Below are 16555 nucleotides of genomic sequence, written 5' to 3' on the forward strand. Positions count from 1 at the left end.
TGGGAGAGGAAATGAACGGAAATTTTTCAGCTCATAACACACGTTTGGGGGAAGAATTAAGGAGAACAGCAACAAACAGTCTCAAAATAATCTGAAATGTGTGACCACTATTTAAATAAACAGGCCTTAGAGTCAAAGAAACAGATTTGTAATTAAATCACTTCACCAGAGTGACACTTGGCAAGGAGAAGGGCAGGAGGGTGATAGGACAGAGCAGGGCTCAGTTGTTCTCACTCATTCCAAGAGCCAGAGAGACAAAGCCTCAGACACAAGACACAACGACATCGTTACTCTGACAGCGTGACACCTTTCCAGGTTCCGTTCACGTCATGTCTTCGGCGTTGGGCAGAATAGTAGGTGTTCTATGGAGACGGGTATGGAGGCTCCTTAAAAAACTAAAAATAGAGCTACCATATGATCCTGCAATCCCACTTCTGGGCACATACCCAGAGAAAACCATAATTCGAAAATGTACTTGCACCACAATGTTCACTGCAGAACTATTTACAATAGCCAGGACATGGAAGCAACCTAAATGTCCTTCAACAGGGGAGTGGATAAAGAAGATGTAGTACATATATACAATGGAATACTACTCAGCCATAAAAAAGAATGAAATAATGCCATTTGCAGCAATATGGATGGACCTAGAGATTGTCATACTGGGTGAAGGAAGTCAGACAGAGAAAGACTAATATCATATGATATCACTTATATGTGGAATCTAAAAGAAATGAAACAAATGAACTTATTTACAAAACAGAAATACAGTCACAGATGTGGAAAACAAACTTATGGTTACCAAGGGGGAAAGTAGGGGGTGGGGAAGGATAAATTGGGAGATTGGGATTGACATATACACACTACTATATATAAAATAGATCACCAAAAAGGACCTACTGTATAGCACAGGGAACTCTGCTCAATACTCTGTAATAATCTAAGTGGGAAAAGAATTTGAAAAAAACCAGATACATGTATATGTACCACTGAATCACTTTGCTGTACAACTGAAACTAACACAGCGTTGTTAATCAACTATAGTCCAATATAAAATTTAAAAAAAATTTAAAGTTAAAAATAAAAATAATCCTTTGGGGTAAACCTACTAGCTTGAAAAGTTACAGTAAGCTGAGGACCTCTATTTTTACTGCCTTGAGTATCATCTGATTGAGAACAGGAATGCACTGTGATCCAGGACTGCATCAAGCTGTCTGAGTGGAGAATCGCTAATTACTCTGCTCTCCCCTGGGTCCCGGAGGATGCTGGGGGCAATCCGACCACCCAGGAACTACACTGAATCGTCCCCTAAGTCCTTCATGACAGATCAGTCATGCATGGGGCATGCTTCAAAACACAGCAAAGCAGACTCTGGAGGAAAAAGAACAGGACTGTCTCCCCATTTGGAAGTTGAATCCCCTCTAGAATATTCCCTCCAAATCCTCTCCCTGCCTGATTGAACCCCTCAGTGGCTCAGGAGCCCTTCTGCTTCATGAACCAGGCCTTCTCTTGTTAGAATGAAATAGCCAGTTCTCAAGGTTTATAAGTCCTTGTGTATAGTGAAAAAAGATCCTACCTCCTTACAGGACTACTTCTGACCTCCGTAATCATACTTAGCGGAATCCCTCTTCTCCCACAGGATGCATGTGAACTCTATGAGGACCAGGAATGCGTCTGTGTGCAGAACAAGTGCTACATGCTAGCAGAGAGTTAGAGCTCGATATGTCGTTGTTAGCTGAGTGAGGGAATGAGTGAGTGAATGACAAATGAATGGAGTCTCAAAGGCTTGAAAGTGCTGTTTCGTAGAAAGAAGGAATGTTAGAATGTAGAGAACAGTGAGCGAGAGCCAGCAAACCTGGATACTAGTTTTACATGCATCTCAAAATTTGTAACATCTTAAGGCATATTTTGATATCAACACTCTGGTTTTTTTTTTTTTTTTAATCTGAAAAGAGGAGTTTGGTTACTTTTAATCTGAATTATCATCAGACTCTGACATTGTGTCCTCTTAATTCTAGGTTATGCATTCTAGTGCTAGATAGAACATATTTAATCCCTCCCCTAGCTCAACTCTCCAAATACTCGGGAAAAAATGTGATTTTATGCATAATATTTATTCTCTAAGACATACATACTCTACATATGCTCTTAAATTTTTATAGAAAAATTGTTTTGAGCCTCTTCACCTCCCTGGGTTGTCCATTTCTTGGAATGCTTTGGTTTGTCCACAGTGCTTTTAAAATGCAACATGGAACTAAACCCAACACTGCCAGCAAGTTGCAAGTTCTGAACAGTACAGACTGGAGGAAGATCATCATTTCACGAGTGCTACACACAGTTTCTTCTTCCCACAAATATTTACCGTAGGGCTGCAATGCACCAGCCCAGCTCTGGGCGCTGTGGCTATAAACAAGGACAGAGGCAAAGCACTTCTCCCTTCTGTACCTTATTTTCAAGGAGGAGTAGACAGGTTAGGTAATTTTGGATTGGGATCTATATTAACCAAGTAAATAATACCAAGGAGTGGGACAGAAAGTGGGGTAGGGAGCTGCAGTACTAAGACAAATTCAGACAGGTGGGCAGAGCCAGACATATAAAGAAGCAGGGGGAAAGCATCACAGGTAAATGGAAACGGTAAATCCTATCCCTGAGGCAGAAATGAGCTTCATGTACCCAAAACTGAAGAAAAGCTTGTGGGCACTGGCCAAAGAAAACCCGGGGAACAGTTTTATTACATGTAACGTAATTGTAGTGATTGACAGTTAGGCTAGTTCCAGTTTATCATGGTAGATTTGCCAGACAGGTTGGTCCTGTTAGTGAAAATCCCACAGAATCATATTTGGTGGAGAGCACGGGGCAAGGAAAGACTTAGAGTCTTCACCCATGTACGTCTGAAAAACTGCACTCTCCATGAAAAAGGTGTGCTGGAGAGCTACTATATTTAAAGGTCTAGGGGCTAGGTGAGAAGATTTGATCTCTTCAGATACTGTCTAACATTGAGTCTTCCAAATACGATACTACATATTTAAGAAGTATGTATGCCTTTTATATTGTCATTCAGAATATTATAAAAAGAGTGAAATATGAATTAGTCAAGGGAAAGAGCCCTGTCAAAAGGATTCTGCAGTTTGCATTTGATATTGTTCAATTTTTAAAAAATTAAAATACACTCCACTTTTTTTTTTTTTTTTAATTTATATATTATTTATTTTTGGCTGTGTTGGGTCTTCGTTTCTGTGCGAGGGCTTTCTCTAGTTGTGGCAAGCGGGGGCCACTCTTCATCGCGATGCACGGGCCTCTCACTATCGCCGCCTCTCTTGTTGCGGAGCACAGGCTCCAGACGTCCAGGCTCAGTAGTTGTGGCTCACGGGCCCAGTTGCTCCGCGGCATGTGGGATCTTCCCAGACCAGGGCTCGAACCCGTGTCCCCTGCATTGGCAGGCAGATTCTCAACCACTGCGCCACCAGGGAAGCCCCACTCTACTTTTAAGTATTAGATTTATTCATATTGCAAGGGATAGTTGTACTAAAAAAATGTCTTAAATATATGTCTTAAGAGCTCAGCTAGGTATGGAAATCTAAAGGGCTCGATTTACAAGAATCAGAATTAGTCACTATCAGAGTAACTGATAAAGTTGTAAAGTTAATTTAGCAGCTGAGATTAACCAATCCAACAATGGCAGAGATGATTTCTATATATAAATGTGGTATTAAAATAGGTTGTCATATCCTTTAAAAAAACAGTGTGGCAAGCACAAAATCTGTATTTAACCTCTTCAGGGACTAATGAACAAGCTGTACAAATTTATCACGTGTAAAGGCAGGCTTTAGCACATAAAGCTTGACCATATATTGGTATTTTGAAGCACCCTAATACCAACCTTTAAGAGACCGTTAGTGACAGGTGGAAAGATCTCAAGGAGATTTGATCAAGGACGGGAAATTTAGGAAGAAATTGGTATTGGAGGTTGAAAAAAAGGGTGAACATTGTTAGTGGCAGAAAGTTTGGTAACACTCTCATTTATGATGAGAAAGTAGCTGAAGAGATTTACAGGCTGCATATGATAAGATACCAATGTAGAGACAAATGGAAAGAGAACTTCAGTTTTGAAGCAAAATTTAGAGGAAATATAAGGGAACCAGGCCTTCCTCCTTTTGCTTAGAAATAAACTTATTTTTTCTATCCTTAGTCTCTCCCAGCAGAAGAGTTTCAAATTAAGAAAATGCCTCAGTGCAAATATCAAATACTGGTTCCTCTCAGGTAAACATCTCTGAGTTAAAACGAATTCCAGGGAATGATTATAAAAATTCTTCAGGGGGACTTCCCTGGTGGTCCAGTGGTTAAGAATCATCCTTCCAATGCCGGGGACACGGGTTCAATCCCTGGCTGGGGAATGGAGATCCCACATGCCGCAGGGCAACTAAGCCTGCGTGCCACAACTAGAGAGCCCACGCACCACAACTACTGAGCCCACGTGCCACAACTGGAGAGGAGCCCGCAAAGAAGATCCTGCATGCCACAACTAAGATGCAACACAGCCAAATATATAAATAAATAAGAATAAATTAAAAAAAAAAAAAAACAACTCTAAGAGCTTAGAAGGATTAGAAGTAGTGCCTTGTAAACCCTTTCCAAGAGAGAAAAGCCCTCTAAGGATCTTAAGAGCATCCCTGGAAAGTTCCCCCTGTTAAACATGGGGATTCTGAGAAGGTTAAGATCCTTGTGTCCAGCTGTCTCACAGGAAGCCAACATAGTTGAGTTGATCTTGAAGAAAATTCTGCGTATGACTTTTGTCTAATTAAATGGATTATAAATCAAAACACAGGAGACCTACAAAATGTTTAAGGAAATTGGTCAGCTTTGACTGAAAAGGACAGAGACAGTCCAAAGTGAAAAGAGGCCTTGGCCACTTTTTGTAAGCAGGAAGCAAGCTTGAGAGGGCTTTTCATCTGAAGGACAGACGGTATCTTATAGAAAAGAAAGAATAAGGAAAAGGGAATAACCAAGCCCTAGACAGCAGAACCAAGAGCCTCAGGAAACTGCTTCTGGGAGGCAGGAACAAACCCTAGTCAAAGAATTTGCAACAAGTACCCAGATTTCAGAACTATTATGGACCAGGGTCTGCTGTGAGTCTCTTATTTCTTTCTTCGTGAATAGGAGTGTCTATGGAGGGGATTCAACCTTTGAGTGTTGAGTGTGTAGCAGAGAGACAGTGTGTTTCTTTATTTTAGAATTCATCATATTGAAAACAACCATCCTAGAAGAACTGCACCCAAGAAGCCTCACTTGCACCTAGATAGCTTAGACGACAAGATCCTGGACTTGTTAGTTGATGAAAAAATGGATTGAGACCTGAGAGGGCTTGGGGAAAGGAATCATTGTAGTTTGCACCCTGGAATGCAAAGGAAGGTGTGTAAGTAATTGTGACCACAGGTGAGCTGTGGTGGCTTTAAAACATGAGCTCCAATTTATTTGACACTATTTCCATCAAAAGGTGGGCTCTATATCCACTGTCCTTGCATCTGGGTAGGAATATGAGCAACTGCTTTGACTAATAGGTTACCGCCTAAGAGATGCTGGAAAATGAAAATCAATGCAGCTTCTGATTTGTTTGTTGGAAAATTCACACTTAGAACTTTGTGTCTCCATGCAAGAAGTCTGGCTACCCTGAAGCACCATGCCTGCTGTGAAGATGCAGAGACATGAAGAGGTCATGTGCAGGTTATTCAGTGGGTGGTCCTCGTCTTCTAATAATCCCAGGTCAGGTGCCCAACATCTGAGTGAATGACCTCTCAGATAGTCCCTAGCATTTGAGTCACCTCAGTGTCATAGACTGGGAGTCACAGACTGGAAGTCAGAGCCACACACAGCAAAGCATTTCACTGTGTGCTGTCAAATACCTCACCCACAGAATTCATGGGCATTATAAGATGGTTGCTTTAACCCATTAAATTTTGGGGCAATTCATTACACAGAAATAGCAACCAGAATATGATTTCATAGAGAAGTTGTGAGTTACCATGGAAAGCACATAAAACTATTCCTATTGGACATGTAGTATTTAACAATATTAGATATAATAACGATGATTATTATAAATACATTAAATACATTATATATATTATACTAATGTCGAGATTAGAGAAAACTGCCTTTACCCTTATAGCACATTCATTTAGCAGGTTGGGAACAGAGATTATCTGTTAAGGCTGATTACCAGAAATTACATACTAAGCCCAGAATTTCTGCAGCTTGAGGCACCTGGGAGAAAATGGTCACCTCCTTTGTTGACATCATACAAAGGCAGAGTAACTGACACCTATTAAACATCACCTGTAGCGTTAGCCAGTCCCTGTAAATCAGCTCCCAAGGATCTCATATTCTGTTATCCCAATTCAAATTCAGGGTAGTGGCTTTTTCTTAGGCATTTCTACTCTCCAAGTTATTTCACTGAAGTTGAAAGCACTAATGTCCCTAAAGTCTAACAGAAGAAAAAAAGTAAAACTTTTCATAGAGCAATTCACTTAGAATTAAACCAGGCCAGTACCTCAGGTAAATGCTGTAGGTTCAACAGTTACAATAAAGTCTTCATCCTGCAGTTGAAGACCATTTAAAAGATCTTCAGAACAATGTTACTTTGTGAAGAAGAGTGTTATTTTGATTTAGAAAAATGAAAAAAAAAAATGACCATTTCCCTAAGTGCTCAGATATTCACAAGACAATCCTATGCGTGTAAACTTTCAACAAACTTTCCCTTTCAGTATCATTGGTTATTTTAGTTTTTCATAGCATGGGCTATTCTACATAATAACTAAAGAGTTGTTAAAACAAAAGGAAATTGAGAGCATCACCCCCTTAGAGATGAAGAAAAGTAAAAAGAATTATCAAAGGGATATGTACAATACTTAAATTTAAAGGCCCATGAAATGTTGAGAAATAGTACCATAAGTAAAGAACGCCTGGCAATATGTACATGGAACAGAAGTGAAAGACAGCATGCATTTTTCTACAAATTCTTGACTCTAGAAAATTCTTGGTTTAGCAGCTGTGAGACTGACATTCAGACAGTAAAGAGAAGCCATAGGTTAGGTTTCACTTATCTAAGGCAAACAGAGGGTCTAAACACATAAAGGTCAGAGTGTGGGCAAACTTCGAATAGCAATGAGTTAGCTTTTTATTTTCATTATTTTTTATCATCACCATTATTATGACAGGCTCCATCTGGGTCTTCATCACTTCATCACTAAGGGAAGGTACTAACTAATGGGTCTTATTCACTGCAGATAATAAACTATGTTGATGAAAAACAGGGATTTGATTCCTTTTTCCACTTTTATTTATCAAACACTTAACGGTATTTATTTTGTCCCAATGAATCTTCCTAGCATTTTAGAACTATTAACTCATTTTAATTCTCATAACTTTGAGGTACGTCTCACATTTGTCACTATTTACACATGAGGAAACTGTGGCACAAAGATGTCAAGTAGTATTGCCGAGGTCCCACTACTAAAAGTGGCAAAGCTCACATTTGAACCCAATTAGTTTTCTTCCAGACACGTTTTTAACTACCTTGCTCTGTAGCCTCTCCACATGTAACATGCAAGAGATTTGTTCGAATTCTAAGCCATGACATTTCTATTATGCGCTCACTGGACACCAAACAGAATGCCTGAGTAAGAAGGTAACGTTGCCAGTCACAGGCAAATCCTTTACTGTGTTATTGGCTAATGATGAGCAGAAATCACTTCTTCTAAAACTTGAATGTACTACAGTAGTCGTTTCATAGTAAACGGTCCGAGAGAAAGTCGTTTCAGATTAAAACAAAACCATCTTGCTGGAATTTGAATTTTTAAAGCTTTGTAAAATTTACAATAACAAATCTCTTTCATATTTTGTAACTTTATGAAAATTAATTTTGAATAAAATTGGAAAGTAAAACTGCTGTGGATCTAAGTCTGCACAACCTGAACCCAACCTTGAGCCACCACGAAGCATTCACAGCCCTACACCACCGTGTGGAACTTGCTTAGCATTAAGTGTTTACGTTTACAGGTAGGAATAATTACTCTCTGTTAAAAAATGTGACCATCTGTGAAAACATAGCCGGTGCCTCACTTAACCAATGTCTGTTCACTCTGTATCTCACGCCTGAGCTTTCCAGCGCCCTGCAGCACTGCGGGTCCAGCAGTTTCCTGGAGCCAGAATTCTTTCCTAAGAAGCTCTCCTTTTGATGCTGACATCAAAAGCACAAATCCTAAAGAATTCCAAGCGCTCCTGTGTATCAGAGACTGTGTATTCTCTGGCAGCGGCTGGGGGAAGAGAGCCCTCTGCAATTGTCTTCTTTGCCTGCCGCGTCCAGATTTGCACCAGATGATGAATGGAGCCATCACGTCAGGAACTCCACACCCAGAAGCACTCTGGTTGTTTCTGCCTTTTGTCCTCTTTTAAGAGCCAAGTCTCATCACCAGTCCTACCCTCGTGTCATGCCTATTTCAATTATTTAACAGGGCTGCAGAGACATGGGAGAGAATCAGTATTGAATAGATGTCATTTCTCATCCCCACCTGGAGGTTATGAAGGCGGTGGCAAGTGGCTCGAGGTGATTTCGTAGGAATGAGCCGGGGGAAAGCAATGCTCTCACCGCCATCCTCCCCCTTCAGCGGTCCCTCAAACTGAGAGATTCTAAATGCATGTTGGCATCCTCAGTGCTCCCTTTGTGCTGCAGAGAATCGAGTTAAATGTTGGCTAATCAGCAAGTTCTAAATATCCTGATTAATAAAACATGGATAGCGACACCTGTTCCTCCCATGCTCCTAGACACTTCCGCATCAAGAATTTTGTTCTACAATCTTTCAAACACAGTGATCACATCGAGTCTCATTAAATCAGCCATAAATTCATAATAATTTCCAAAATCCGCACCCGAGGAGTTTTAACAATCTACCTGCCTAACTGAGCCCACAATTTAAAAACTACTGACCAGGGTGTGTCGGCAATTACTATTTTCATTTAATAGTCAATAAAATGTGTTATTCAGTCTTACTGATTAATGCAATTATCCACAACATCTGTTTTAAACAAGAAAAATTAATGTGAATTACGCTAATTTTGTTTCTGAAAGCAAATAATAATATGGAAATTTCCTGCTTTTCATTATAGAAAAGTCTTTCCATACTATTAGCATGCCCAGTGGAGTTCACGCTAAGCACATGGGACTCTAATACACAATTTAGACTCAGGAGAGTCCTTGGAAAGTGTACTTTTGGAAAAATGAAAAGTGAATTAGCCTTTCTACCCCCTGGCATTCTCCCTGTAGCGTCAGGCTCACACCTGCTCAAAATGCGTTTCACTTGGATAATACAGAGCATTCTGGGTAAATGTGCACAGGTTATTCATAAATTAACGTTTGCGATGGCTTTACCTAGAACCCGGCTCTCTCCAACCTCAGAAGTCAGCTGCTACACTTTGGCAAAGAATCATTTAGGACCCTGTCATGTTGTAAGCGACTTAACATCCAAACAAGAAAATGGCTTAAACAATAAAGAACATATATTGAATCATTTTGTTTGGTTTTGAACAAGGTTTGGTTTCTAGCAAGCACTGACCCCATGGCTCAACCGACATCATGTAGAACGTACGTTTTCTTTCTCTCCTTCTGTCCCGCCTGTTTCCAAGTCAGATTCAGCATCCACCGCATCTCTGGTCCCCTTGAAGCGCCAACCTTTTCCCTCACAATATCCTGTTACAGACCTGAAGTCCTCGCACAAACCATTCAGAAGAAGAGAGCTAGTCTATTCCAGAGGCTTTCAGGAAGAGCAAGGCTTCTCTTCCCAGGAAGTTTACTAAAGGCTCCACGTGTGCTATCGATTCTGATGGAGTTATGTTTCCAGTCCTGAGCCATTTCCTATGACAGAGTATTACGATACACGATCGGTTTAAGCCCATCAAGGCTGTCCTGAGTCACTCGGCTGAACATGGCAGGGCTGGTTCTCTGAGCACGGTTACTAGAAGGCAGAATGAATGGTGGGCAGCAGACAGCAGGTGTCCACTGAAGCAGGTGTCCCATCCGGCCTTAGCTAAACCTGCCTTTGGGGACAACCGCGTCCCTGGGTGTCCAGAGTGAATCACGATCACATGGTTACATTAAAGGAGTAACAGAAGAAGATAAAAGGCTCTTACTTTTGAAATGAGATCTAGCAAACTTACTTTTTTCTGCCTTTACCAGTAAACATACTTTTTTCTCTAGGGGACAAGCTTGAGATGTTGAGTGAGTTTCTCAAGGTTAAAAGGCTTTGGGGAAGCCAGGACTGCATTTCAGGTACTCTGAATCTCAGTACAGTATCCTCCCTACCAAACTCTTTTGAGCATTATTTTTTATTTTTACCTTATTTTCTAAATTTTAATAAAATTAATTCTAGGTATATTCTATAAATTGGACCCATTTTGTATTGCATCTAACCTATGAGTCATGGGCAGCTAACCCTCACAACAAGAAACCCAAACTCCCCCGTTCAGAGGTTAGCAGCTTCGAGGGTTACATGAACTCTTTTAAGTTTGGGGATTGTAATTTTGTGCCTTGAAAGAAAAAAATCAGTAAATTCAGTAATAATAGAAAGGACAAAGAAACTGGCAGTCAGAAGGCCCATGTTTTTGTCCCAACTTTACCACTAACTACTCGTATGACGTAAGTAAGTTATTCATCCTCTGTGGGTTTCAATTGTGGAATTAAGATAAAGACTTTTTAAGGGACTTTCTGATTCTGGAACCCTTTGATCCACAAATTTTGGTTAAGCAATGGGAAAAGTCTGTGGTACTTTAATTGTAAAGAAACACATAGAATTTGGAATTAGATTGGCTAATCTCAAATTAGCCTCTGGCCCTGAGATTAAATATGTTATTTAACTTTTATGATTTTTCTATGCTTTTTCTAGTTCTAAAAATAGAATTAATAAATCTATAATATATCCACTATTTCAAAATGATTAATATTCCAAAAGCCATATTTTTTTCAATTCGCCAAAGTTCATGAAGGGATTGCCGAGTAAGAGATCAGCCGCTACTTGGAGTAAGGAAAGGTGTCCCTTTGGGCTATCACTGGAAAGACAAATAGAAGATCTTGAAAGGGGTATCCTAGGAAAGAGGAAGGGAAGTTAAAGATTCTTTAAAAAAAAAAAAAAAAAGGAAAATTGAAGTAGAGAAATATCGTAAAATTGTGAACGCAGGGAAGGAAAATGTACATATAAACAAAGGTTTATTTGTTTTGGTTTTCTTCCCCCCAAAACCCTTCAAAAGCATGGTTGTCATGCATGGTCAGTTTGAGAGTGAGGAAAAGTTGGAAGGAAAGGGTTCCAGCCTTTTCTCCTCCGACGCAGCCCCCATCATCTGAGGAATGACGGAGTGTGCTGATGGAGGCCTGGCAGCATGTAGGGCAAGTAGTAGGAACACTGCGCTTGGTCCCTGGTTTATCTCCACATTTGAAATACAATGGATCTTAGGGACATTTGCTTATAAATTCCAGAAGGTCATGGGGAGTACGTGCTACAGGTTAACTAAACACTGGACTTTGTACAATCCTTATAATTTCCTGTTATGGAGTATGAAATTAAAATACCCCTGAGGTCTAAGAATTTGATTCCCCTTGTAAGAGACAGATGTCTTACAGGCCCAGATCCCTAGTGTGAATTAATTGCAGCCTAATAAGTGATGTTAATCTATGTAAAAAAGAAGGAAAAGACCGGATTAATAGAAAAGTGGCCATTTGGAAAAGCATGCAAACGAGAGTTAAAGAAGCTAAACTGGTCAGTCTCTGTCTTCAATGAGAGAAGGAGAGCTCCGGAGAGACCTGGAGCTATGGACCTCATCAGAGGTGCGCTTCCCCCGTGGCCTTCTCAACATCCCGGCTTTCCCCAGGTGTAGATGAACTAACCCCACCCCAGACCAGTTGATTTCCCTCCTGATTCCATGCTACGAAGGAAAGTCTGATTACAAATTCCCTTTCCAGAACTTTCCTGCTTGCAGTCAAGCATTTCATCACTAAAATAAATATCTCCAGGTACAAATTAATAAATTTGACCGACTGCATTGTACACATACCTTCTGTAATTTTGATTAGTCCATTCACTTCGTAAGAGATGGATCACCTCTGGTTGTGCTGATAAAATCTTGTGTCTGAAACGCAAGCCCGAGGCACACTACCCTTTAACTGCCCAAGGACCTCCAGAGCCGATGTCTCTGGAAGATGAATCTGCATCCGTCCCTTGAGCACTAATACAAACTATGTCCAAACTGGATGGATTATGTTATTTTGTGTTTTGCACTTCCAGGGTTAGTTAACTAAATAGATAAATGATTATAATGCTATACCATGCAAAATATGTCAAAATGTATATGCATTATAAAGCTTGGGGTTAGATTTATTATTTTTTAAGATCTTAATCTATGTATTTTTTACAGCTTAAATGTTCTGGAGTGTAATAATAGCTACGAAATAGTTTCCACGTTTTCTCTTTTTTTATATGCCTTAAAACAAAAACAAACAAAAAAACTATATATAAAGTTAATAGATCAGTATATTTGAAAGACTCTAAGTTTCTAAAAGAACAAATTAAATTGACTCACATTTAAATTAGCAAAGTCTTAATTCTGAAATTAGATGGTTTGCACATGTATTATTTGGATAACTTTAGCACAGGCAAAATACATTAAGGAAACTTCAAAGGAGGATATGTCTCATTTGTTCAACCATCAGGAAATGTCCCCATGTATACAAGATGTTTTGCCTTCCTTTGGAGAGACTCAAGACTTGAAATTACAGAAATCATTGCCCTGAATAGATTCTTTCTGCTTTCCACACACAGGGTATGCTGTTTAATTTATCCAATTTAAATGGCATTCACAACTTTTCTGGACTATATATTTAGTCCATCAAGACAAACAATTTAATGGCTCATAAGATTTAACAGTATGTTTCAATATACTCTTAAAGAAATACTTTTAACTCCATCCTATAGAAAACTAAGATGTACTTGAACCTGAAATGAGCTTCCATTTCTGATGCTCAGAACTATGTCTCTTTAAGAAAGTAATATATAAGCTGGGAATTTCCTTTATTTCTCTCATAATTAACCCAATTTTCCTATAGAATGTCCACTGACTCACACTGTGACATAATAAGTGTGTTTGCCCCTGAAGAAAACACAGCTGCTCATAAATGGAAACTTTTTCAAAAGACTCTGGAGGATTTCTAAAGATGTGGCTTAACATCAAAATCAGGATAAAGATCGTGGCTATTTATATTTGAGGTTGAATAATTTCATTATTATTTCTAACAAGGAAACAACCAAGTGTGATTTATTTAAAAAGTCACATAAGCCACTCCAGCTTTATCTGACTCATTGCCAAGTAGACATGAACAGCAGGAGATTTCTGGTGGTGACATAATGCCAAAGAAGGGGGTGGGAATCAAAACAGTATTTTCATTTCCAAATACGGTTCAGATGTTGATCATTATGGATATTAAACAAAATTGCCACCCAGTATTCTCATATGAAGTTTCCTTCCAAATCATCTTAGGATCATGCAAAGAGTCTAAATGATGAGTAAATAATGTATAACTTTCGTAAATCTTGCTTTTAGCATTTTCATACCCATTTTCAGAATTGACCAGTGTCCCTCACTCCACACCCCACCCAATACACTTAAGAGATGGCTCTTTGATATTCTAACAATCACATCACCAAGTCAAAAGAAAGAGCCATATCATAGAGAATAGTTCCAGTTAATACTGAGCTGATAAATTTCCTCACTTTGCAGATATTTCATTCTCAGAAACTCCACAAATACACCATGAGCCTATGGCAGGGCAATGACTGGAGTAAAAGTGTCTGTCACTACATGAGTCAGACACACCTTCCGACGTTTCCTACAAACTCTAGACACGTCATGATCTGCTTGCTCTTCGATCACATTTTCAAAATCAGTACAAAGAAAGTACAAAGAGGCTACACATGTCTTTTCTTCCTTGAAGGTGATTCGAGTTCATTACTCTCTTCCTCTCAGGCTCTCCTTGACACTCCACTCCCTTTGTTTCTTTCATTTTGGTTTTGTTTCATTGCCCCTTCTGTCCCTACCATCCATTCTTAAGAAAAAAGAATGAACATACAGAACTAGACGTGGGGGAAGCTCATTTTCTACAAAGCTAATGAGTCCTGAGGACTAGACAACAGTTACGTTGAGGGGAACAACAGGATTACAGATTCTAGCATTCTGTCTCAAGATCCCTTTTAGGGGAACACAACAACATTTATAATATTTTCACGCAATATCCTTGAGCCTGCTCAGTCTCCTTAAAAATGCTTTGAAATAAGTTCCCAGCATCTTTCAAGCAGTTTCACTTAGAACAGCCCCAGCTAGATTTCACTAGGCAAAATAAAGCCTAAATGTAATAAGTTGAATATTCTATTTCTCTAGCCCATGTAAGTTTCAGATAACGCTTTTTTTCATGAAGAAAAACAATACAAATGAAACAGACATCAAACAAAAGTAATCCACACACCCCCCCCCCGAGAACGAATACGGAAGCAGTAGATCGTATGAGGCAGTGAAGTGCCGTCCTAATTCATATTATGTCATCAGCGACACAGCTGTCACAGCTCTCACTTCTGTGTCACTGCGTTAAGAAAGTTATTTTCAAACATTCTAGCTTAATGGGCAGTGGGCAAAATTAGCAGCCATCAACAGCCCCACTGTCTGAAAATGAATGACAGCCGTGTCACAGCCGTCCAGGGCACCCCTGGGAGCCATCCGAGTCCAAAGGGACTCCGTAGGATGTTTAGACAAAGAGAAGTTTTTATCTTTCAAGCAGCAAGTGTCCTCAAGGATTTGGTTCCTTCATTCAGAAAATAAAGGTTACACTTAATATGCTCCTGTTCGTTACCAATGAGGGATTTGGTAACGAAGAGGACGGTCCTCTTCCAGTGGACCATCACACACTGAGCGGGGTAGCCCAGCTGCCCTTAAGCCTTGGCCACTCCTGGGGGCACACAGAGCAGTGCTGGCTGCAGTTGGCTTGGCTGTCCTAGTTGATCAAATCAAACCTCCTCTTACCTCGACTTCCTTGTTCTTCTCTTTGTTTCTGCCCATTGAACTTCGCCCATTGCTGGCCGTCTCCCGGGTGGGGATTACGGAAATCTGGTGGAGGGGCATACTGGCAGGGCTGCAGGTGGCCAGTCCCTGACTGGATGCCTTATCTCTTCACTCGCCCTGAGGAGCCCACCTGCACAATTGTTCATATCCTGGCTTTGCCAAGCTCAGTTCTAAACAAAAAGGGGGAAAATAGTGTTTGAGACACTGTGCAGCAGAAGCCAGGGTCTCTGGCCAAAATGTCAAACACGCTGAAAGGGAATGGAAAAGAAATGCAAGAGCAAATAATCCAGGGAGGGTTGCGTCTCAGAAGAACGACTGACTGCAAGTCATAACCGCTCCGCTTTGTCACTGGAGCACCCCCTCTCCCCTGAGAGCATTGTGGGAGACAATTCAATTTCTAGGGTACCTAATAACTGTCATGGAAACCAAGGAAACGTAGGTCTCACAGGCCCTTATTAGCAACCGCTTCCTTTAATGGCACAGACTCCCATATCTGCAGCGGCTGCCACTTCTGTTTTTGTTTCTCCCTGATTCCCCGGGAGCCCGCTGAGCTCCCAGAGACACCGCATCCTGCTGACTAGGGAAATAAGCAGAAGGCTGAAAAGCTTAGTGTCCTATTTGGAGCCAAATCTCTTCCTTGAAAGGCACGGCTAGCTGGCTGTGCCCTTAATGCATCGCGATAATCTGCTTAGGCCAAAGGATCTGCCTTGAAGTGAAGAGCGTCCAACGAGGTGTTGAAAAAATAAGAGACTGGGAACAAGTGCAAATGTCTTTCTTTGACTGGTTATTAGAGAGAGCTGCCTACTGCCTGCACTTCCTGAGTAAGACATCGGCAACAGGAGTCAGGGCATCCTTACTCCGAGGCTTGGAGCCCCAAACTGCCCATTTCTGCTTTAACTGCCACTCCTGTGCTCCCGGAAATATATCTGTTACAACCAAGAGTATTTTCTCCTTGCTTTTCCAGGAAGGGAGCAGACTCTGCTAAAGACTTTACTGTCCTCTTTATAGATATACAATTTGGAGAAAATGAATGTTTAATCCAGATTTCTGCCCTTCAAATTAAAAAAAAAAAAATCCAATCTCTCAGTGGAGTGAGTTCTCAAAATATATTAACTTTTAAAAAATCCCTTTTCTCCTGTGATCATGTCTTCTTTGTTAGGGTATTTGGTATTCTGTTTTTAAAAGGACAGACTTTTCTTATTTTAATACATGCACTTGCTGTTTTCCAGACGTTATGAGTAAATCAAATCTCCCACTATCTTTTCTGCTTCTTCACCCCAAAAAAAGCAACATTCAGGAAATCTGTTGTTTTTACATGTCTTCAGGCACTTATGTGTTCAAATTTGTCCCTAATCACATAGGAGATATTCAGAGTAGTCTCTAGCTGCAATTCATCTCTAACTAGCTT

At 40.3% G+C, this 16555-nt stretch overlaps 1 protein-coding gene across 1 annotated transcript in view; it reads right to left on the reverse strand.

Moving 5' to 3' along the window:
• The window catches only part of MARCHF1 (membrane associated ring-CH-type finger 1), a 472347-nt gene extending 457197 nt beyond the window's left edge, over positions 1-15150 (reverse strand). Inside the window, exon 1 of the mRNA XM_068542410.1 lies at positions 15109-15150. The gene's annotated coding sequence lies outside the window, so the exon portion shown is untranslated. The remainder of the gene's footprint in view (positions 1-15108) is intronic.
• Positions 15151-16555: the final 1405 nt, after the last annotated feature.

Source organism: Eschrichtius robustus, chromosome 4 (genome assembly GCF_028021215.1).
Source record: "Eschrichtius robustus isolate mEscRob2 chromosome 4, mEscRob2.pri, whole genome shotgun sequence".
NCBI classification, from domain to species: Eukaryota; Metazoa; Chordata; class Mammalia; order Artiodactyla; family Eschrichtiidae; genus Eschrichtius; species Eschrichtius robustus.